This window comes from Panulirus ornatus, chromosome 68 (assembly GCF_036320965.1).
Source record: "Panulirus ornatus isolate Po-2019 chromosome 68, ASM3632096v1, whole genome shotgun sequence".
Classification (NCBI taxonomy): domain Eukaryota; kingdom Metazoa; phylum Arthropoda; class Malacostraca; order Decapoda; family Palinuridae; genus Panulirus; species Panulirus ornatus.
The window spans coordinates 15433230-15458242 of NC_092291.1; the positions used below are offsets into that span (position 1 = coordinate 15433230).

General features: G+C 42.9%; 1 protein-coding gene across 1 annotated transcript in view; it reads left to right on the forward strand.

The window, feature by feature from the left end:
- LOC139747352 (uncharacterized) overlaps positions 1-25013 on the forward strand; it is a 127031-nt gene that overhangs the window by 39895 nt on the left and 62123 nt on the right.

Here is a 25013-nt window from a genome sequence, read left to right on the forward strand (position 1 = left end):
TGTATGTAGGTAGAAGAGATTCAGCGTCGTCTTGTCAGTATGAGAGACTTTATCATTTTCGTTATCATCCTTGTCGTTATCATCTTCATTATTGTTCTTAGCACCGGCTTCATCACTGTCATCATTATTATAGTTTTCCAATTAAAGGTCTGACGCTGCACATGCCTTGGTTTAGTCCATATATCAGTTTTATATCTTTTCATCATATTAGTATTCTCGTTACTGTATGTTTGTTGTTAGCAGTGGTAGTATGTAGTTAATACTTCCTGATTGTAAAAGTAGAATTGTTTGGTCGTCATGAACATGAATGTAACATTTATGATCAACGAAGAAACAAGAAATATAAACGTTCGTTCGCGACCTAATATTATTTAGCTGTTTTTGCTTACTCCATATTACTAAATAACAACAAAAGTGTAAGAAATATCTGTAAGTAAATGTAAGAAATATTCGTAAATGGATAGCTTATGAAAACTATAAAGTCAACGAAGAGCTCATAAGTCGTCAAAAATGGAAGAATATAATTTTCGACATCATGCAAACACATCCAAAGTAAAAATAGACAAAAAAAAGAAGATCAAGCCACTACAAATAATGAGGGCAATTTCCGGTATGGAGCAAAAAGTGTCGGGATGGCGGACGTGATGTAAACATTGAGTGTCGGTGTGACGTGTTTACTCCCTGTGTCTATTAGGTGGATTCCTTCACTCAATTTAGCGCCTGCGACTCACATTTCGATCCATCTTACCATTACTTTGAACAAAAGTCATGACCCTATTCACCTTTCTTTATCCTGTTTGATTGCTAACGTATATCCCTATGTTCCGTGCAGACAGTAGGCTTAATATAATTAGTGCCTTTAGGTACACGATGTAAATGAGCGGAAAATGTTACACTTAACAAGACAGGAAAATTACGTATTTTAAGATGATATATTGGGAATTATTTACATTTTTTTTATGTGATAAGTGTTTTGTTTTTGTGAGATGTTTGAGCCAAATGATATGACATTTTTTCAGCGTTATCTATTCTGATTCGAATTGTAGATTTCAGCGAAAGTGGAAGGCAGGATTTTGTTGTTAAGTCATATTCCTTTGAGTGAGAATGTGTTTGAGTGTGCGACTCTGATGGGGTTTCAGCTTCGTCATAGAGGTTTAGAGTAATGATAAGGAAATAGATTTTACATATATTGAAATAACTTACCGAAGTTGGCCTCAAGAACTAGACGGGACGACCTGAGAAAGCTGTCACAATGTCATTAGTAAGTGTGTGAAGAAAGTAAATGAAGTTGTAGTTATACAAATGATTGTAATTACACAAGGAACACATCATTCAAGTATCATTCTATGGAAAGGATAAGTACAATTTAACGTAATGCATTTGAGTATTTGAGGTAATAGAGAAATAGCAGTATAATATTTACTAGATACGTCCAAAAGAAGAGCACCGGGTGCTTTTGAAGCTTGCGTCAGAAATGTATGAAATACATTTCACACAATTTTTTGGCCTAATGTTTGTATCGTTTGCGTGATCAGTGTGATGTGGTTAGGCTTATCCCTCAGATCATTGGTGCTACAAACTAATGCAGTAAGCCGACAGCACAGTGCGCATAACCTGATATTAACATGTTTTCTCCTCCTCTTTGATTGTTTATGTTTCTAACGATAAAACGGTTTGAGAATTACGATTAGACATATGTAATTCACCATTCACAAGATCTCTTTTTAGTTTTCATCCTTTCCTTATGAATATCATGAATTGTTCATAGGTTATTGAAGCATTCCGTGGTGTATGTGAAAATCTTATTAAGTAAAAGAACGTATTATGAGGGTGATACAATATCACGGCCTTGTGTGACGGGAAGTGAGATAGTCAAGGATATTATTATAAGGTTCTTGGTTTGGAAAAAGAACTGGTGAAACAAAGGAATATGGTGGTAACCAGGAGACATTCTTAAGCTGGATGATATCAAGAACTGAAGAAGTAAAGTCCACAAGGCGTGCGACAAGTGTGCTGGTATTGGAACGAGCGCAGACTCCTCCTTTGAAGCGGGATCTTGGATGTAAATGGAGACATGAAAGACGGTAGTCAAAACATTATTAGACTGTCGCGTCGCAGAGATGAGTAAGAAGTTAGGAGAGGTCTCAGTTACATGGTTACTATAAGGTAGTAACAGGACCGCTAGCATTATGAAATGAACAAACTCGATAATTAAAAAAGAAAAGTTGGTTAGTTGGAGGGATTAGGGTCTTAGGAGGAGCCAGTGCCAATTGGTCGAACACTTCCCATAGACTACACTTTACAAATATGTAAACTTAGGATTTATCTTATTTATTGTCATTTTTTTTTAATGCCTTTGAGACGAGCAATGAACAAGACCAGTTTTGCGCTCTTCATTTGTCACGAATCATGGTGAGGGATATAGCTGAAGGTAATAAGAATAATGTTTTTATATAGCGTTTGCTTGTATTAAGTTTGAAGTATGTTTCGATGTAACTGAAACACGGGGTGTTTTACGTAAATTACGTAAATTACGTGAATTACGTAAAGGCTGATGTATATGCTTTTTGTGCATCTGGAACACGTGTTCAGGTTATAGTTCATTGTAATAACGTACAAAGCCTTCAAAGTACAATTTTGACTGGGAGTCCTCCTTATGAACAGATAGATCGCTGAGACAGATATCTAAGTACATCTTGCAGTCCTTTCAGAATTCTATAATGGAAAGATATCAAGTAGCTCGTGTGGGGGATATCTTTTAATTGTGACAGGGACTTCTTGAGTTAGGTATTTCATCTGTTTCCAGAAACCTGAAGTGCATGTAATGCTTTAATGGTTGACTGGGATGTATCGTCGTGAGATTTGGCATTTCGTCAGTGCTCTGGCCAGGGATTGGTACACACAGTCAATTCTTAGTGTCTTTCTGATATCTTAAGTGACTAATGCATACATTCCTAGTGTGAGTGAGATAACGGTATTTTAGTGTGTTGGTCTCTACAGTTTCTGTAGAGTATCCAATGGTAAGATACTGTTTGTAGAATTCTTGATATTTTGACGCATCTACTCACTGATGTAAATGTTCCTTCGGTCAGTGAGAGAAGGTTATATTTTTTATGGTATCACTAGTTGTGTAAACTGCATTTGGATGACATGGTTGAGGACTTGTACGCCCGAAATGTAGATTAGGGAAATACCAGACTCCTGAGTCATAAGAGGGTACGCGATGCATTCATAGTGTGTCAATTATTGAAATGTTTCTTAGGAGATCGTAGAGTTCTGGTCTTGATATTCAGCGGAACACATTGTGTTTGACGCCAGACAGACCATTAGTGCTGTATTTGAGAAAGATATGTGGCTAATGAATAATACACAGTGAAGAGATGTTCATTAATTATGTAACTTATATGTGCATCTGCGTAATCCGGGTTCAGTCTGTGACTTTCGGAAGCTGTCGTACCCAGCGTTTATTTACTATAAGAACCCCTATCAGCTATAATGACCATTCTCGTCTGGGAAGACTCCCACGCCGTTATTGGAGATGGCATCAGTAACATACGTTATCTCTCAGACATCATAAACACGAAAGGACTGCGACAGAGGCACGGGAGCTGATAAGAGGATGAATCTTAAGTAGCTCGGTTGCTGGTCGTTCCGGGGAGACCTTTGATGAAGACAGATAAGTTAGAAGTTATTTCAACGCTACCATTCCTCTTTGAATATAGAAATGAACTTAGTAGCATTGAGCATCGGACGAGTGAATTAGTTTTTCTGGCATTATAGGAAAATAACACTGACGAATGTGGATGACGGAGAAAGAGGCAGACCGCGAAAGGAAATGGCTAGGAAGCTGAGAGATGGTTTAGGCATGTTAGGAGAGACAGAAGAGTGGAGGGGGAGGATGACAGAAGGAATCCGTGTAAGTTATGTAAATGAGGCGAGACGGAGGGAGAGACGAGAAATGATGTGGAATAAGTGAGTGGGGAAGTGGATTGTGGTGGGAGCAGCGAAATGGCTTTGCTATTCGTGGCCCACTCTAAAACCTTTGGTTTATTTTCTCTATGGGTCACTAACCAATGTTTGTATGAGTGGTAAGGGTGATGTGTGTGTGTGTGTGTGTGGGTGTGTGGATGTGGGTTTTAGTGGTTAAATTAGAGTGTATTGGTGTTTATTTCTGAGATTTAGATTGTTTTCCTTTCATGTGTTTGTTAATGTTGGTTTCCGTGTGTGTGAGGTGTCAGGAAGGTAGACCATCATCATTCTTTGTCTGGAGTGGAGGCTGCGTTCCGTGCTCCCACTTTCTCCCACGTCTTAGCTAGAAAAAAAAAATAAGGTCGTGTCTTGGTGTCAGTGCATATACTGTTAAGTCTCAGAAGGAGTAAGAAAGTTGTTTTATTTAAGTGAAGAAGAAGCTGGTTGAGCACTGCCTTTACCCTCTGCAATCCGGCTGTTAGCAGGGGTGGTTGATAACTGTAATGGGTCACTGTGATGTTTAGTGATCTGTTGATGATAGTAGTAATCGGTATGGTATTCACTAGTGTTCATATTGCTGTGTTGGTGATTGGAAGAATTAGTGATCGTGGAGTGAGACGTGTTGGTGGTTGATGATGATCTCTGGTTTCTGTAAATGTCAGCGATAGTAGCAATATTTGTACGAGCATTGGTACTCCCGGTGTGTATACAAACACACACACGCACAGCTAGCCAAGTCAGGCCCACAATTTATCAATCAAGCTCTTGCGACGGGAGGATGAACAGCTGTTGTGTTGGCTGTGCGCCGACGACTTCCGCGCTCAGAATTCGAACCCTTGGTGGGCTGGTAGCATGAGCGATGATTGTGATCATGAGAATAATATCAACTACATCTAATTCGTTGTAGTTGATTCTGGTTTTAGTTCAGACTACGATGTAGTGAAGCATGTTCTTCCCACGCACTGCGTAATGGTAGTACTGTTATTTTTTATATGTCTATATCGCCGAGTATGGTTATAGATGATTTTGCTATACGGCCAGATTATAGAACAGGCAAGCTGGGATACAGCCTAGGAACCCTACACTGAAGCGGAACCCCCAAAAAAGTACCCCCCAAAAAGTGGTTACGCTTATTGTGTGACACACACACACACACACACACACACTGACCATAATTCACGCACGGACTCGCTTGGGTTCGAATTCTGGGCGCGGCAGTCAGCCCACAGCCAACTCAGTTGTTCATCCTCCCCTCGCGTCGAGTCCATAAATGGCTTAGGCTGTGTGTGTGTGTGTGTGTGTGTGTGTGTGTGTGTGTGTGTGTGTGTACTCATACGAGTAAAGACATGGGTACATATATGCAAAGTTATGAGACGGGTCAATACAAGTGGAAAGCTCTCCCTGTAACTCACACACACACACACACACACACACACACACACACACACACGTACGTTCAGTGCACCTCCGCAAAACCTCACGTTGGCCAGGTGGTGTTCTTACGTGGAGTGTATATTTGTCTCACGGAAAGCAAATTCCTGGTTGACTTCTACCAAACGTTTCAAAGTTTCAAAGAAGTTCTCTCCTGCTGTGAGGTGAATGTTCTTAGTGATTAAGGGAAGGGGAAAGACTTTAACGTCAAAATGTTTTAATCATGTTAACTAAACGGTGCCGTGACTTGAACTAAACTTCTTTATTTGAACAAATTGTGTTTGAAGGAAACCTTAATATGTCGAGGTTTGCCAGAATGCTTTTCCTACGTCAACAAAATGTACTTTGACATTAGCAGAATCTTTCGGTGTTAAACATATTTGTGTTGACGTCAAACATACTTTTCTCTTTTGATTTAAGCTATTCTGAGAGATTATCTTGGATTATATGATATCTATACGAGTTATCGTTTTTTGCTTCCCATCGTAAATGAGGACTTGAAATATTTTAAAAGCAGAGTAACGTAGGAAAGTGGAATAGTCTGTGTGTGTGTGTGTGTGTGTGTGTGTGTGTGTGTGTGTGTGTGTGTGTGTGTGTGTTTGGATAGCACAGGTGCCTAGTTTAAAGTACCTGCCAACATCACTATGAGCGTTTAAGCGGTGGGAACAGCATCTAAGAGAACCTATCGGTCATTACTCATTGTGTTACTGGGAGAGAGTTTTACACTCGTGTTGTCCTTCTCTTGATCTTGTGATGTATACACACACACACACACACACACACACACACACACACACACACACACACACACACACAAAACAACCCATCCTAAGCCTTTTCTGTATGTGTGTGTGTATGTGTGTGTGTGTGTGTGTGTGTGTGTGTGTGTGGGGTGGGGGGTGTAAGACAGGTGGCTAGGTTTGCGTACCTGCTGCCAACACCCCACCCTAACAACTCCAGGAGCAGCAACAGCAGCAGCCACCAGGAGCTCGGGGGGTGGTGGTGATCTCGCGGCATCATGTGACCAGCCGCAACACATATACTATATAGCTCATTCTTGATGCTGTTGCTTGCTATCTCAGGGGGAGCTATATTGGTGGACCCTTGCCTGCCACGACTCGCCTCCGCATCCGCTATAGCACTGCCGGAGGAGGAGGGCTGGGCTTCTGCTGCTGTTAGCTCTTGCCGCTTGTGTTAACCGTATGATAACGAGCTCAGGGTCTTTATTAGTGACTATTAACAGTGTTAGCTCGTTCCGTCCGCCTCAGTAGCCAGTATTATGAGTCGTGTTAGCTCATAAGTTACATTTTTCTTGTACTTTTTGTCTTTATGGATAAGAGCATTAGGCTTGCTTACCAGCAGGTCTTGTTAGCATTGTTAGCATTGTTCTTGCCTCTGTTATCGTTCGAATTAGCTTCCACCATTGGATGTATTAGATGTATTGTTCTTTAGCTTTTGTTATCTTCCGCATTAGCTCGTGCAACTGACGGTTTAAGCCCATACCATCATCAAGCTTGGGTTAGCTTGAACCATCGTGTTCTTTCACACCGTCGGTCATGCTCCATAGAGCCATCAGCTCTGGTGGTTCACACCAAGTGATGAGTTTACACTTGAATCCTAAGGCATCATTCCTTTCATGATGTCCGAACGGCCCTGTTAGTTGACCTGTCAGTTGTGTTGGCTTCTATATATATATATATATATATATATATATATATATATATATATATATATATTATATATATATATATATATATTGTGCCATTCTTCTTCATAGTAAAGGTAACGTTATTAGTAGTAAGTGACCTAATGACTTGTGGCATCAGCTTTATTTCCTAGTACCTTCATCTTTATCAATGTTTACCGTAATCTTTACTAGAAATCTCTTCCTTCTTTACCATTCAGCTGGTAGCTGTAGTTTTGGTAGCTAGAATCATTACCACCACCACCTTTACCTTGTGCCGCCACAACCACTGTCACTAACTCTCCTTGGAAAGGAGACATAGGTCATTACATGTTATTGCTCTGCTAAGAATCAATTAAGCTTAAAGGCCCTAACGACCTTAGATAGCACAGAGAAAAGAAAAAAAAAGGTGTCGACATTGAGAAAAGTAACACTAAAAAAAAACTACATCCTTTCTCGAACATTTCTTATGGTTAAATAGAAAAGAAAAAAAGGTGTCGACATTGAGAAAACACTAAAAAACTACATCCTCTCTCGAACATTTCTCATGTTTATATAACCTGACGCTGCTCCGATCGTTTAAATATCCCCACTGCTCACATCTCTCCTCACGTCTTATTTACATACGTGTCGGCGTCACTGCCTCATAATTATGGCCTAAAAGACTGGCCACAGTATCTCAGCGTCCTTATCACACTTCCCTTGGCGGGTTAAGACCCCTCTTGATTCACCTTGAAGTCAGGCGAAGTTCACCAGATCCTCCATTATGGCCGTCGCCTCGAAGCAAAGGCTGGAGTTTTGTATTTTCTACCGTCCGTCTTGACGTTGAGTGGCGAGGCGGGTGTTCACCGGCCTCAAGAGGGTGAGGTTTGACCTCTCACGACGGTATGACCTTTGGGTATGGCTTGCGTGACCTTTGATTTGACACCTTAATGGACAGGTCAAAAGGCCAGGACATCATGCTGAAGTGCTTAAGTAACCTTCGTGCTTAAAGTCTGTACCGTTGTGTTCAAGGGTCGTACCGTTTGGCTCAAGGGTCTGGACCGTTGTGCTCAAGGGTCGCACCGTCGCGATCAAGGGTTTAGGTGTCTTCCCTGTGACAACGAGGAGCAGATACGTCTTCCACCCGGAAGTCAAGAGTGGGAGTTGATTATTATGGCAAGACGGGAGTTTGTGGGAGACAGCTGGTGGCTCAGGGGATGCCAGACAAGAGAGAGGAGCTTCCTCTGGTGGCAGTACCAGTAATCGAGGTGAAAGTTTAAGGAGGGTTTTTAGCTTATACAGAAGGTATAGTAGATAGCCTGCTAATCCAGCGATATATATATATATATATATATATATATATATATATATATATATATATATATATATATATATATATATATATGTGTGTGTGTGTGTGTGTGTGTGTGTGTGTGTGTGTGTGTGTGCAGAACACATATGCGCATACCCGCACACTTGCCCAGTATTCCAGTTACTGACCCTACATGAATCCCACACACACACACACACACACACACACACACACACACACACACACACACACACACACACAAACTCTGCAGCAGATATACATGACGAAGGAGTTACAAAAACTGCTGGAAACGGTCCAGAGGAATGCAGCAAGAATGGAAAAAAGGGCGAATGAGCTACGAAGAGAGAAGGGGTGCCTTCAAACCTGCCAGTCCCATAAAGAACGAAGGATAAGGAGAGACATGATGACTGACTATACATGAACTTGCAAGTCCACAACAACGCTGATGTAAAACAGTTCTTTGGAGTTCGGAAGAGAATCCAGAGCAAAAGGACATAACTGGAAGTTGGGCAAGAAAATTATTTACGGCCATAAATCTTCCACACGAACTGAGGGCCATTCCTTGGACGAGAGAAATATACGGAGGGACGTAAAGCAGCATTTTCCCAGCAGAGTTGTGGCCCGCGGGAGACAAACTAAGGAAAGAGATTGTAGCTGTATGTAGCGCAGGAGAATCTTAAACCTCTTACGTGATGAAGGTGAAAGGATAAAGAGGTGGGACGGACCGCACGAGTGTTTGAAAAGCTCCCTTACCGTTACGTACAGACACACACACACACACACACACACACACACACACACACACATCCGTGCACTGCTTGAAGGCTTCGTGACCTTCTTTAATTCGGTCACCAGGATCGTAGTTGTTTACTTTCTGCTGCGCCATAGGTTGATCCTGGCATGTAGGGCTAATCCATTCCAAGGCTTCCACGCGTGCACGAAGGGGCTTCCCTTCTGAGGCGCTCAGGTCTCCTTCCTGAGAGCCAGGCTTCTTTCCCGCGTAAATCCACGAAGCCGTGACTGGTTTGAGTGGCCAGTCTACGGCGTATTTGTAGGGATGTTATGTCTCTCGGTATTGTCTTATGGGTTTCATTCGAAGTTAATCGGGAAATCTTTGGTCGTAGAGACTTGTTACGTGATGGATGTGTCGTCTGCAGTTCTTGGAAGAGCTTAGGTTAATTAGTTAACTCCGGAAGAGGTAGTTAGGGGATGTTTTGGATGATGTATTTGGTCAGGAAGGACTTTCTACGTTTATAAAGGCACTTCCCATGAAGCATTTGACAGACCTGATAACATAGTTATTACTTTTTTTATATACTTTCTTTTTTTCTAACGTTTCACCTTATTTTTGTTCTTATTCTCCTCCACCTTCCCATTTTGTATTACTGATTTTCCTTTTGATTCATTCGTCCTGATCTTAATTTTTTCCATTTTTTCCTTCGTTCTCCTTTTTTTTATCTTTACTGACGGACACACACACACACACACACACACACACACACACATGTTACACAAGGCCGTGTGCAAGGCGGCAAGTGACGGTGCACGTTGCACACGAGGCTGGGCCATGGCGGTCAGAAACCCACGACCTTCCCCACACCCGCCCGCCGCGAGCATGCGCCACCCGCGCCATCTGCTTAAATAACGTTATCCGACCCATGCCCCTCTACTACCACCCCGTGAAACTACCAATTTGCGCGTTACACGCCTTCCTCCCTCACACCGGCCGTAACAAAATGACATGTCTCGTAAAGAAATCTTTGTTCTAAAGATTACCACCTACCCTCCTACATAACAGGGGGTGACTCGTATGTCAGGATGTGCTCGGCCTGTGTGTTGAGTATTTGTAGCTTATATATATAATAGGCGAGCTGTGGCACGGGGTCTGAAGGCGGAAATGCTCATGACGAGACCCCGAAGCAAGATGCCCCTCCGCTCCCCACGGAGACCCCCGCCCCTTGAAGGAATTCTCTCTCAAGACGGTTGTTAAACGTCAAGTCTTTTGTATCGCCATCTACTTTCACATCGAATGAAGGGCGCCGCCCAGGCACATGGACTCTTTGAAGCATAACGGGTGTATTCTGAGGGCCAGGAAGGTTACTTGAAAACATAAAGCGATATATATATATATATATATATATATATATATATATATATATATATATATATATATATATATATATATATATATATATATATATATATATATATATTCTTTTTTTCATAATGTAAAGAAAGTTGTGATGTATTGGTCAAAATAATGTTTAATTCATCTAAATTATATGCATCGGGTGATACAGACGGAGGTAAAGGCGTGAGATAACGCCGACCATATCTTGAATCAAAGGTTCGAATGAAGGACTGAACGAAGTTTCAGTTGCTCTTCATTCTCGGCTACCTGGAGATAAATGCAAACAGCATGGAATTGATTGGTATTTTTCCAGATACCAGATCAACTTCGTGTCTATTCAAGCTATCTGATTGACTACCGGAGACTGCACTGGATGATTTTTTTTATTAAGAAAATATAAAGGATGTCTGATTTACATTATCATTTATGTATTCGTAATGATGAACGACCTCGTCTGCCTATGGAATATGAAAATGTTTCTTTAATACAAGACATTTTTGGCCCTGCAGTACTGTTTTTGGTTGTCATTAGGATCTGATAGTTCGTCTTCTATCACCATGCATTAAACCAGTGACAAAAAAAAAAATCAAGACTTTCAGTATTGATACAACAGTTGTATATAATCGTAAGCGAGAGGAAGGAGGGGGACAAGAGGAAGGGACTTGTGTCAGAAACAAACTTAATCAAGCCACAAAGAATATGTTATGAAAATTTTGGATGGCGATGAAACTTCATGCTCATAGAGTTATTAACTAAATCTCTCGCACCAAGCACATTGCCCTGGCAACTGGAAGATATTAATGTGTTTTCGTCGCTCAGTGAGTCACCGTGAGATACTGCTGCTCTGCACACCAATATACCGAGCTGAGGAAGAGGAGTTATTGATGTGAAAGCTTTGATCCCGTTTGTTTATGTGAGAATTATGATTTGAGACGTGGCTGAAGTGAGAGTGTTGGTGCTTGTGGAAGCTGCTGACGAAGGAATTAAGGATGTCGATTTACAACCCTGCGGTGTCATAGGGAGACGACAAGGTTCTGGTGTAATGAGGAGAAAATGTGCTTTCATTGTATTGGGGAGATGACGAGTCTCTAGTGTGCTGGGAGAGATGACGAGTCTCTAATGTGCTGGGGGAGATGACGAGTCTCTAGTGTGCTGGGGGAGATGACGAGTCTCTAGTGTGCTGGGGGAGATGACGAGCCTCTAGTGTGCTGGGGGAGATGACGAGTCTAGTGTGCTGGGGAGAATAACAAACCTCTAGTGTGCTGGGGAGAATAACAAGCCTCCAGTGTGCTGGGGAGAATAGCAAGCCTCCAGTGTGCTTGGGTGAACAACAAGCCTCCAGTGTGCTGGGGAGAATAACAAGCCTCCAGTGTGCTGGGGAGATGACAAACATCCAGTGTGCTAGACATCACAAACCCAAAAGAGGTGTACATTAGCCAGAACCACAACTTGACGCCAAACACAGAAATAACCTCACCCCACCAGACGGAAACTAACATTTTAGATTTCATAAGTAATTCCCACTTTTCACCAGCTTAGGATTAACATTTATATCTCGAAGACATGGCTATGGTCTGTTTGCAAGTCTGAAGAATTTACCAGTGTCATTATTTACCACTGAGCTTGATTAAGTCATTCCACGATCGCTTATAATCTTGAGCACCGACTTATGAATCTTATTTGGCGCATTCTTAATCCCCCAGCGTAAACTGATAACCTTCTCTGATCACTCTCATCAGTTATAGGCACACTGCATGACTTGTCAGCAGACATATGATATTTCTGAGGAAACAGAAAGGTCGTTGTCATCCATCTTTAGCATAGTATTATTCTCCTAACGTTCTGAATTTATTCTTGACTCAAACCAAGAATGAATTGTGGCAGCTCCCAAAGCCGACATCCTTCGTCTGACTTGCCATTTTCTACCCTCACTCACCTCATATACAGATTGACTGGATGTGTTAGAGAATGAGTTCTCCCCCCTTCCTTTTGAGATACGTTTCCTGTTATTATTAGCCATGAATTACGTCTTGCTGGGGGGGGCTTTTGATGGCCACATAGAGGGGGAGTAAAAGGTATGTTTTTTTGCCGCTACAAGCTCGCCGAAAAGTGGTAGCCAGTTCACCGAAACTAACAGGATGGTCTTGGCTTATTTTCCGCGTTGTTCGTCCGACGTTTTGATGCTCAGTGGTAAAAAGCGGGAGTCACGTAGACAAACGCGTTTGGTAATATTGAAGGTTCATTTCTGGAGAAGTATAGAGTCTCTCTCTCTCTCTCTCTCTCTCTCTCTCTCTCTCTCTCTCTCTCTCTCTCTCTCTCTCTCTCTCTCTCTCTCTGTGCTGGGCTAAAGCAAAAATTTCAAAGATGTATAGGCAACGCCACCGTGCGGCCATAATGTATTTGGACAGCAGTATCTCAGAGAATAATTGAACTTGTTGTCCTGAGAATATAGCTGAGACGTGGGCGATAGTGTAGCCTGTTGATATGAAAGGTAAAGTCACATTGAATGACTCGTTTTTTTGCTTCGTATAGTTCGTGGATCCCAACCAACACACAGTGTTCATTCCTGGTCAGCCTCGAAATGGATATCGTGCTATTCAGGGAATGTAGCACGGGGCGTCGTGCTTTTAAATAATACTCTTGAACGGACTTCATTTTCCTGAAGGGACATAGTACTGCTGAAGAGATGTCGTTCTCCTGAAGTGACCTACTACTTCGAAGGGGATATAGTAGTACCCTTGGAAGAAATAAAGTACTTATGAATGGACAAAGAACTCTTAGAGGAATGGGTCCTCCTACTGTGCCATGATGTTCCTGAAGGGACATGATGTTTCTATGAGGACGCCTTCCTTCTGAACGAGGACATGTATTTCTTAAGAGACATTCTTGCTCCTGTAGAGGGAAACAGTTGCTTCCGAATGGACGCGGTTTGTTTCTGAAATGGTGCGCTCTTGGGCCTATGCATACCCTGTTCGAATGCAAATTAGATTGACCAAATACTTTCAATTAACGAAGTAATTAACTATTTTCTGAAGGAGTGCGTTTCTAACCTCCGTTGTTTACAAGGGACATTGTAAACCTAGTTAAGGGTATTTTCCATTTCTGAATTAGATGTTTCGGAAGAAGAAAAATAAAGGAAAGGGTTAGAGAGTGAAAGGTTAAGTCGAGAAATGGAAGCGAGTTAAAGTGTGCAGCTGCGTGGTGTAGGTTTAACTGATGTGTATAAATGGTTTGCTGGATAGTTATTCTTAGTGCCTTATTTGTACACCCACGTGGGCCTAGGTATATGTGTGTGTGTGTGTGTGTGTGTTGTGATGCTCTTTGTTGGTTTAGGAAAGAAAATGGTAATACTGAGCTTTGCTCATTGTGTATATTGGTGGATGACCGGAGCCTTTACCAATCAATGCTTTGAGGTTGTTCATCGTAGTTCTGGTGTGTCACTTCACACTGAGCGTCAGCACTTATGGGACCGCCGAGCTGGGTAGGTGGTCATGTGGTTTACCTATGGGAGGATCCTTTCTTCGTTATGCCATCCTCTGGTCCTCATCAACAATGTTATTTGTTGACCGTCAGGTATTTGATACTCCCTCGAAGGTAGTGCCCCGTGGTGGCCGTCGAACTACCTCGCCCGAATGCTTTTGCTTCTTAATTTCTTCTGACGGATCTCTGGTCGCGTCTTTCCAGTGCTTGTGTTCTACTTCAGAAGGAAATATTCAGGAGGAAATCAACTTACTTATATCTGATTATTATCCGGGATACCAACTGATGATCTAGTAACATTTGGGAATTACTGACATTCCTAAAACAGGAAAACTGCGAGTTTGTCCAATCCCCCACGACGTGACGTACACAGTCAGGTGCCTCGCGCGTAGTCTCAAGTCTTCATTATTTTGGTAAAGTGTGACTCGTAATCCATAGTGAAGTGACAGTCTACTGGCAAGGCCGGGGACACACACACACACACCTGTACACACGCAGGCTTCACGACCCCCCATGCACAGCATAACTTCAAGGTGATTCTAGTCTCTCTCTCTCTCTCTCTCTCTCTCTCTCTCTCTCTCTCTCTCTCTCTCTCTCTCTCTCTCTCTCTCTCTCTCTCTCTCTCTCTCACTTGTGTCATTTAGAGTAATTCAGACTTTATTTTAGATTTATTCTTTTTGAAAGGGAAGGTAAGTGACATCTTGACCAGAGACCAAAATACGACATAAATCAAGCCTATCGGTCCATATAACATAATCTCATAAAACTGGATGGCATTTTTATTGTTCTTTTTCCTCGTGGGTTCAACGATGCACATTCTGTAACATCAGAGACGTGGTTCGACTTTGCTGACCATCAAAACAATATCCTCCGACAGAAGGTTCAGATCCAGAACCTTTTAAAGCAGATCCTCAGTTTCCACGTTTAGAGAATTGCTCAGAGCGTTCAGGGGGAGACGTAAATGAACTCGAGGTGTCATTTCAGTTTGTATATTGGTTCGCCTTTACGTGCAAATAAACCATGGGACGGCTGCCTACGGTGAGTCGTCGGCCCACCAGTCTATACACCAGCGCCTGCGCACTGAGCTACTGTAGGCATAGCAAAAGGCATTCCGAATACCTTACACCTGCTTAGATCCTTTTGGATGTCTTCACTGATTGTGGAGAGTTGCACACTACATTTTACAAATGTTTGGATGAAATCGATCCAAGAATAAGTTGATATGTGCCTGTATTGCCCTGCCAAATTTACTTACGATGTGTGTTGTGGAGTCTGAACCCTCTCCTCAATGGATAATGGTAAGAAAACTTTAGGAAGCATGATTACAGTTTTGCTTAAGGTCGGTGAAATATGTTTTTACCCTCCCTAGTGTCCAACTACAGACATTCATTCTGGGTTTTTTTTAGTAGTACATTTTATTCATGTATCTTTAACGATCTCGTAGTAGTATTAGTAGTAGTAGTAACAGTAGCAGTAGTAGTAGCCGTAGCAGTAGTAGTAGTAGTCGTAATATTAGTATTGATAAGTGTTTCAAGTGTAGTGTGTGTGTGCGCGTGGATAAGAAGTGATGACGGACACGTATAACATGAGCAGATCGGCTGTTCCTGTGGCAGTGTTCAGTCATGATCATTACCTCTAGATTTTGAGATGTATGGCCATGGCCCTGTGACCGATAAAGGTCGGTACGTTGCCCTTCACTACGACGGTATGACCCTCAGGCTATGATGGCGTGAACATTGACCGACCGGATCCATCGCCACTACAGATCGTACCCCCCCCTCCTCCTGCTCAGGGATCGTACCGTCTTACTGAAGGGGTTAAGGTTTCTCGGTAGGGAGTAGTGCATACAAGGCTTTCTTGTTTTTGCACGTGCAAACGCTTGCCTGTATGCCGAATTAGACACTGTCAAGATCGAGTTCGTTCTGAAGACCTGGATACCGTAACCTTGCCAGAGTCAAGTTGTGATTCGGCCAAACGACATGTCTCTGATCCTGAACTCAGCACTTCACACAAATCAGTATATATATATATATATATATATATATATATATATATATATATATATATATATATATATATATATATATATATATATATATATAACATTTAGGTCGATGACCTTATCTTACTATAGTTCTTAGATGGGGAACCTTTGAGATCCAAGAGAAAAACATATCCGTGAGCGAAGTTCCTATTGAAAATGAATGACAATGAAAGGAAAACATATTCATAAAAGGGGAAGGCCGATGATGATGATGATGATGACAGTGATCTCAACTCTGATTTTAGGGCATCAGATGGTACATTCCCATCCCCCCCCACATGTACCATCTGAGACCACCTGTGGCTGCTTGTCAACGTTTCATAACCGATATCCATCTGCAACACATGGTCTTGGATTCAGTGATAAGGTAGGAAGCATTCTTCGTCCTATCAGGCTTACGATCTGGTCAAAGTCAGGCTTATAATTGCCAGATCGTTGTGGTATATAAGCTCTTATTTGATCACGCTGGTCTTGTGTGTCTGTACAATGATTTTTCAGATCTTGCGCGTTTGTGGACATGCAACTTTACTATATACATACATATACATACATCCTGGCTGTTGGAGGTTTGTATGTTATATATATATATATATATGTGTGTGTGTGTGTGTGTGTGTGTGTGTGTGTGTGTGTGTGTGTTTACCTTACCTTTAATGGCTGCAAGAATTTTTCGGCAAAAACATAGTAAGGAAAAAGTAATAAGTAATCAAAATATTGTCCCACCTGACCCGTCAGATGGTAAGAGCCAATAATATTTACGTTGTGATGTAAAACCAACGCGAAAAAGAGCGTCGTGCGGAAGTTCCCTCAGAGATAGTTAATCTGCCACATTCATCGATTTGACTCTGGTTCATTTTCATCGTCATTATCCATTCATGGTACAGCGATGGGCTGTTTTGCGAGTCGTGTGTGTGTGTGTGTGTGTGTGTGTGTGTGTGTGGAGTGTGTGTGTGTGTGTGTCCTTCCCTAATGGCAATATCGTCTTGGTTCTAAATTGGATCGTTTGGTTAGTCTGTGTGGTTTGCGGTCGTCCCTTGAGGCCGTTCTTCATGACCATGTGATTGTGTGATCGTCTTCCGTAGCCGTGTGATTATGTAGTCGTCCTCCGTGGTCCTATTCGCTATGGTTGTGTGATCAGCCTCTGAGAACTGTGCGTGGTCGTTCAACTGGGTCTTGCAGTCGTCCACCGCGATCTTATGGCGTTCATCTTGTCACATATCCACCGCCGTGGTCGTGGGCGGTCGTATGATGCAGTGGTCGTCCTTCACGGCCATGTCGTCGTGGTGTGGTGGTCGTCGGCAGCAGCAGGCGGTGGGAGGGTTGTTTCGGGTGGCAGGGTGCCATACAGGAGGTGCGGCTCCCGTTTTGGCACTTGGCAGGGTCGCGAGTGCACCTTACCCCGTCTTGTGTCTCCCTTCCTCCATCCCTCCCTTCCTTCCTTGCTCTTTCATTCTCTCTTTCTTTCTTCCCCTCTGCCTTCCGATGGCCCCCTCACTCTCCCTTTCTCAGTCACTTTTCAAAGGAGAGGAAGATTAAAGGGAGAGGGAGGGGCCCACCATCTACCTCCATTAACACAGCACGTACCCTGACTCTTCCCATACCCAGTGTATATTTGTCACGAGTACTCTAGTGCTCTCTCTCTCTCTCTCTCTCTCTCTCTCTCTCTCTCTCTCTCTCTCTCTCTCTCTCTCTCTCTCTCTCTCTCTCTCTCTCTCTCTCTCTCTCGATACGAGTACCGTGCTGCATGTGTGTGTGTGTGTGTGTGTGTGTGTGTGTGTGTGTGTGTGTGTCATCCAGGAAATGTCTGCCTGTGACCAAGGAGTTGTCGACCCAAAGGGGATGATGAAAATTTATCTACGTATTAATTACTCTTTGGACGCATCTTGTCACACACTGAAGACCCAGACTGTCGAATGTAGTGACAGCAATTTTCGCCATGTTCATATTGCCTCGCAGTTTTGATCATGATAGACGGACGAATTGTATATCTGAAACTTTCTGAGTTAAAGCTTATAATGTGAGTAAATTACCTGCACTTTTAGTATCTACTTCATTTCAGGAACATCAGATATTTTCCTCATGTCTTAAAAAATCATCCTTCTCGTTTACCATCTATAAGAAGCAGCAAAGTAAATAAATCCTTGGTGTTTTCATACCGACTATATCTTCATGTTTTTTCTTTTTTTCTCATCTATAGCATTCAGTGCCACGAAACCTAAGTACGAAGTTATAGTCTTGATACAATCGTCTCCTCCCAGCAGCCAACCCTTCGCCCAGATCAGTCGTATCAGCCGATCTGTAGGCGGCTGCTTAACACGGTGTCATAAATCCTCCAGTATCTGACGAGCCCCGTGTGTCACAGGGGTCTCTAAGCCTGGCCGGGTGGGGAGGTTCGGTCCAGAGTGGCGTGCTGCACCAGGTCTTTTTTAACTGAAGTTTCTCGGGAAGGAGGAGTGACTGACTGCCTCTAGTTCTTTTAAAAGTCCATAGCCTTTATCGAGGGAGAATTTCTAGAGGTATTAGCTATTAATGTAACTAATGTCGGTGTTATCAGGCGGAGCTTTGAATGTATAGAGTGTTGGCATTAATGATGGTGGTTTCCGAAGGTAGTCAGGGAGGTATTAACGGCAGGGTCGTGGGTGTAGTGTCACAAGGGCAGATAGGCTGAGTCACCCTTCTGCAGACATATGACAGGTTGATGCCAACAGGTGTGTGTGGCTATTATTTTGTGTCTCACTGGGAGAGAGTTTTACATTCGTGTTACCGCGTCTCTTAACTTTGTTTATATGTACCATGTTTCTACCCATATATATATATATATATATATATATATATATATATATATATATATATATATATATATATATATTGAAGCTTATTGATACAGTGGTGAAATTGATGAGAACTGCTATTGACGTTTGTGTGAATAAATTGTACATTTCCTTTTCCATAGCCAGAGGTTGAACCATTATGTGACATTCTTTTTTTCATTCATTTCAATCTAAAAGTTTGTTTTCTAAATTGTTTCTTACATTTTTCATATGTATATATATGTATGTGTGTGTGTGTGTGTGTATGTGCGTATGTGTGTGTATGTGTGTGTGTGTGTATATGTATATATATGTGTATATTATCCCTGGGGATAGGGGTGAAAGAATACTTCCCACGTATTCCTCGCGTGTCGTAGAAAGCGACTAGAGGGGACGGGAGCGGGGGGCCGGAAATCCTCCCCTCCTTGTATTAACTTTCTAAAATGGGAAACAGAAGAAGGAGTCACGCGGGGAGTGATCATCCTCCTCGAAGGCTCAGAGTGGGGTGCCTAAATGTGTGTGGATGTAACCAAGATGTGAAAAAAGGAGAGATAGGTAGTATGTTTGAGGAAAGGAACCTGGATGTTTTGGCTCTGAGTGAAACGAAGCTCAAGGGTAAAGGGGAAGAGTGGTTTGGAAATGTCTGGGGAGTGAAGTCAGGGGTTAGTGAGAGGACAAGAGCAAGGGAAGGAGTAGCAATACTCCTGAAACAGGAGTTGTGGGAGTATGTGATAGAATGTAAGAAAGTAAATTCTCGATTAATATGGGTAAAATTGAAAGTTGATGGAGAGAGGTGGGTGATTATTGGTGCATATGCACCTGGGCATGAGAAGAAAGATCATGAGAGGCAAGTGTTTTGGGAGCAGCTGAATGAGTGTGTTAGCGGTTTTGATGCACGAGACCGGGTTATAGTGATGGGTGATTTGAATGCAAAGGTGAGTAATGTGGCAGTTGAGGGAATAATTGGTATGCATGGGGTGTTCAGTGTTGTAAATGGAAATGGTGAAGAGCTTGTAGATTTATGTGCTGAAAAAGGACTGATGATTGGGAATACCTGGTTTAAAAAGCGAGATATACATAAGTATACTTATGTAAGTAGGAGAGATGGCCAGAGAGCGTTATTGGATTACGTGTTAATTGACAGGCGTGCGAAAGAGAGACTTTTGGATGTTAATGTGCTGAGAGGTGCAACTGGAGGGATGTCTGATCATTATCTTGTGGAGGCTAAGGTGAAGATTAGTATGGGTTTTCAGAAAAGAGGAGTGAATGTTGGGGTGAAGAAGGTGGTGAGAGTGAGTGAGCTTGGGAAGGAGACCTGTGTGGGGAAGTACCAGGAGAGACTGTGTACAGAATGGAAAAAGGTGAGAACAATGGAAGTAAGGGGAGTGGGGGAGGAATGGGATGTATTTAGGGAATCAGTGATGGATTGCGCAAAAGATGCTTGTGGCATGAGAAGAGTGGGAGGTGGGCTGTTTAGAAAGGGTAGTGAGTGGTGGGATGAAGAAGTAAGAGTATTAGTGAAAGAGAAGAGAGAGGCATTTGGACGATTTTTGCAGGGAAAAAATGCAATTGAGTGGGAGAAGTATAAAAGAAAGAGACAGGAGGTCAAGAGAAAGGTGCAAGAGGTGAAAAAAAGGGCAAATGAGAGTTGGGGTGAGAGACTATCAGTAAATTTTAGGGAGAATAAAAAGATGTTCTGGAAGGAGGTAAATAGGGTGCGTAAGACAAGGGAGCAAATGGGAACTTCAGTGAAGGGCGTAAATGGGGAGGTGATAACAAGTAGCGGTGATGTGAGAAGGAGATGGAATGAGTATTTTGAAGGTTTGTTGAATGTGTCTGATGACAGAGTGGCAGATATAGGGTGTTTTGGTCGAGGTGGTGTGCAAAGTGAGAGGGTTAGGGAAAATGATTTGGTAAACAGAGAAGAGGTAGTAAAAGCTTTGCGGAAGATGAAAGCCGGCAAGGCAGCAGGTTTGGATGGTATTGCAGTGGAATTTATTAAAAAGGGGGGTGACTGTATTGTTGACTGGTTGGTAAGGTTATTTAATGTATGTATGACTCATGGTGAGGTGCCTGAGGATTGGCGGAATGCGTGCATAGTGCCATTGTACAAAGGCAAAGGGGATAAGAGTGAGTGCTCAAATTACAGAGGTATAAGTTTGTTGAGTATTCCTGGTAAATTATATGGGAGGGTATTGATTGAGAGGGTGAAGGCATGTACAGAGCATCAGATTGGGGAAGAGCAGTGCGGTTTCAGAAGTGGTAGAGGATGTGTGGATCAGGTGTTTGCTTTGAAGAATGTATGTGAGAAATACTTAGAAAAGCAAATGGATTTGTATGTAGCATTTATGGATCTGGAGAAGGCATATGATAGAGTTGATAGAGATGCTCTGTGGAAGGTATTAAGAATATATGGTGTGGGAGGCAAGTTGTTAGAAGCAGTGAAAAGTTTTTATCGAGGATGTAAGGCATGTGTACGTGTAGGAAGAGAGGAAAGTGATTGGTTCTCAGTGAATGTAGGTTTGCGGCAGGGGTGTGTGATGTCTCCATGGTTGTTTAATTTGTTTATGGATGGGGTTGTTAGGGAGGTAAATGCAAGAGTCCTGGAAAGAGGGGCAAGTATGAAGTCTGTTGGGGATGAGAGAGCTTGGGAAGTGAGTCAGTTGTTGTTCGCTGATGATACAGCGCTGGTGGCTGATTCATGTGAGAAACTGCAGAAGCTGGTGACTGAGTTTGGTAAAGTGTGTGGAAGAAGAAAGTTAAGAGTAAATGTGAATAAGAGCAAGGTTATTAGGTACAGTAGGGGTGAGGGTCAAGTCAATTGGGAGGTGAGTTTGAATGGAGAAAAACTGGAGGAAGTGAAGTGTTTTAGATATCTGGGAGTGGATCTGTCAGCGGATGGAACCATGGAAGCGGAAGTGGATCATAGGGTGGGGGAGGGGGCGAAAATTTTGGGAGCCTTGAAAAATGTGTGGAAGTCGAGAACATTATCTCGGAAAGCAAAAATGGGTATGTTTGAAGGAATAGTGGTTCCAACAATGTTGTATGGTTGCGAGGCGTGGGCTATGGATAGAGATGTGCGCAGGAGGATGGATGTGCTGGAAATGAGATGTTTGAGGACAATGTGTGGTGTGAGGTGGTTTGAGCGAGTGAGTAACGTAAGGGTAAGAGAGATGTGTGGAAATAAAAAGAGCGTGGTTGAGAGAGCAGAAGAGGGTGTTTTGAAATGGTTTGGGCACATGGAGAGAATGAGTGAGGAAAGATTGACCAAGAGGATATATGTGTCGGAGGTGGAGGGAACGAGGAGAAGAGGGAGACCAAATTGGAGGTGGAAAGATGGAGTGAAAAAGATTTTGTGTGATCGGGGCCTGAACATGCAGGAGGGTGAAAGGAGGGCAAGGAATAGAGTGAATTGGAGCGATGTGGTATACAGGGGTTGACGTGCTGTCAGTGGATTGAATCAAGGCATGTGAAGCGTCTGGGGTAAACCATGGAAAGCTGTGTAGGTATGTATATTTGCGTGTGTGGACGTATGTACATGTGTATGGGGGGGGGGTTGGGCCATTTCTTTCGTCTGTTTCCTTGCGCTACCTCGCAAACGCGGGAGACAGCGACAAAGTATAAAAAAAAAAAAAAAAAAAAAAATATATATATATATATATATATATATATATATACTTGCACAGTGCAGCCAAAATCAGGCACCCATTTATCGACCAGCCCCGAGGGAAGGATGAACAGATGGGATTGGCTGAGCTTCGAATGCCTCTCCCAGGATTTGAACCCCCCGATGAGGCTTTCGTGTGAATCATGGTCAGCAATCCTAACCATGCCGTATATGTGTGTCTGTGTCCCCTTCCACTTCCAGTAGAATGGTCGGCCATTTACTGCTTCCAGTCCAGCAGTCACTTTCTATGCCTACACCACATCCAATTCATTGCCAGATTGATCACTCGGGTTTGATCTCTACCACTGCAGTTAGTCCACAGTGACAAGTCAGGCCACGACATCTGCATGTGTCCTAGCGATGAGGATAAACAAGCTAACCACTTCATTTGTAATCTCGGTGAACGTACTTCTAGCAACCTCTTCCCCGTCTCACACACTCACCATCCCCGGGACTTTCCGCGAGAGGGACATTTTCAGCCACAGTTTATCCTCCTCACTCTGGTAAACAGTCGTTTGAGGGTTATTATTGTACCTGTGGATATAGCGTAGTTTTAATAAGGGGTTATACTATTCTCTTATGGGATTGTGACCTTAACAACAACGGTTATTTCTCGGGCTGCGCCTCCTGGACCTTGCCGGGCCGTCTCCTGCAGCTGTGGGCCTCCTCGTCCTCGCGCACGGGCGAGGCGGCCTTGCAGCTGCCGGATGACCTTCTTAGCTAAGGTAGGTGACGGCTAGGGAAGTGACTCCACCTGGCAGCGAAGTGGTCGTTACTAATTGGGAGGTGGAGAGGAACAGAGCGTACGTGCTGGAGAGGTAATCGAAACTCTACCTGCTGGGGAAGATACCGAAAATGCTGTGGAGGTTGTTATGCAAACTGAGGAAGTCGTATGGTCAGCGATGCGGGGAGACACTACAGTTAGAAGTGAGGAAGGGCAGGTTGGTTGCCTCGCCGGCCACGTGAGTGCACTGGTCATTTACGTAAGAGGAGCGATGTCCCTCGCCAGCCAGCCAGCCAGCCAGCAACATCTTGTGAAAGTACAACTTGGGGATTATTGCCGCTTGGCCAGCTATTTTCCCCTCCTTAGGAAAGCGGCCGATGGACGCTGACATCAGCGGTTTAAATCAGGGAGACGGTCGCATAGACGGGCACACAGACGCAGCGGCAGACAACCTTTACTCTCTCTCTCTCTCTCTCTCTCTCTCTCTCTCTCTCTCTCTCTCTCTCTCTCTCTCTCTCTCTCACACACACACACACACACACACACACACACACACACAAATATGATATCTTTTATCGATTGCATATTTGACGAACATGGTAATGACCATCACTAGGTGATAGCTGTTGAATCTAAAATATAAGAGAGAGAGAGAGAGAGAGAGACTTGCAATAGGAGAGATACAGAAAGCATTACAAGTAGACACTAAAGGTCGTCACAAGGGAAAGAATGAATGAGTATTGTTAATTACATTAAAGGGAACCAGGAGGAAAAGAAAGGGAATGTATGAATTGAATGATCACACGTAAATTATCGGGAAGAGACTCAGGCATACCAAACCCTACTTCGCAAATAGCCATTGATTATGTACACCGGAAAATACAACTGTTACAAAACAAGGAAAGAGTAAGATGTAACAGTAATCTCCCAACATGTATCCAGTTAGTGAGGGGTTTGGGTCACCTTTTTTTTTTCACGGACACGTAATTGAGATGAAAAGGATAAGCATATTTATCCAAGCTTGCCTGTGGGAATTATGAAGTAAAACAATTGCCACAAATGACTATGAGTCACCATTACAGTGTCGTATATGCAGTAAGGGTGTAGGGTATTAGAATCATCTTGCATACCTGAAGAAGGTGTTCAGATATGATCTTGATTGGTGGTTGTAACTTGACGTTGACGGCCTTATTGACTTATGGCAGTCGATGATCCTAAAGCTCAGATAAACCATCCGACCAAACAATTGAAGTTATATAGTATCGCGAAACTAATGAAGGGATTAGATCACTTCAGAACCTTTATACTACATTACACAAGGGCTAAGAGAACCGTTCACGGAGGAAGCACCAGTGTGAGGGATCTCATTCGCTCTGAACGGCAGTCAGTTGAGATGCAAGATCAACTGAAATTACGTCCACCATTTCCGTTTCTTTGTAGTCTCATAGTATGTAGAGAGTCTTCGATATATGTCATTCGTTCCTCTTTGAAAGTGTCATGGATGCAGGTAGTCAGGATACTTACGATATGCATTCGTGCATTTCATAGGCGGAACGAGTTCAGTGCCATGGAGTTGATGGATGGTATGAGAATGGATGTAAGCGAATGCGGCCTTTTCTTCGTCTGTTCCTGGTGCTACCTCGTTAACGCGGGAAGCGGAGAACAGATAGCGTCACATAGCATATATATCAACCAATTAGACTAGGAAGGAAGAACAGTTAAATTATCCGGAAGTCGGCAGCTCTGTCTGGGATTTGA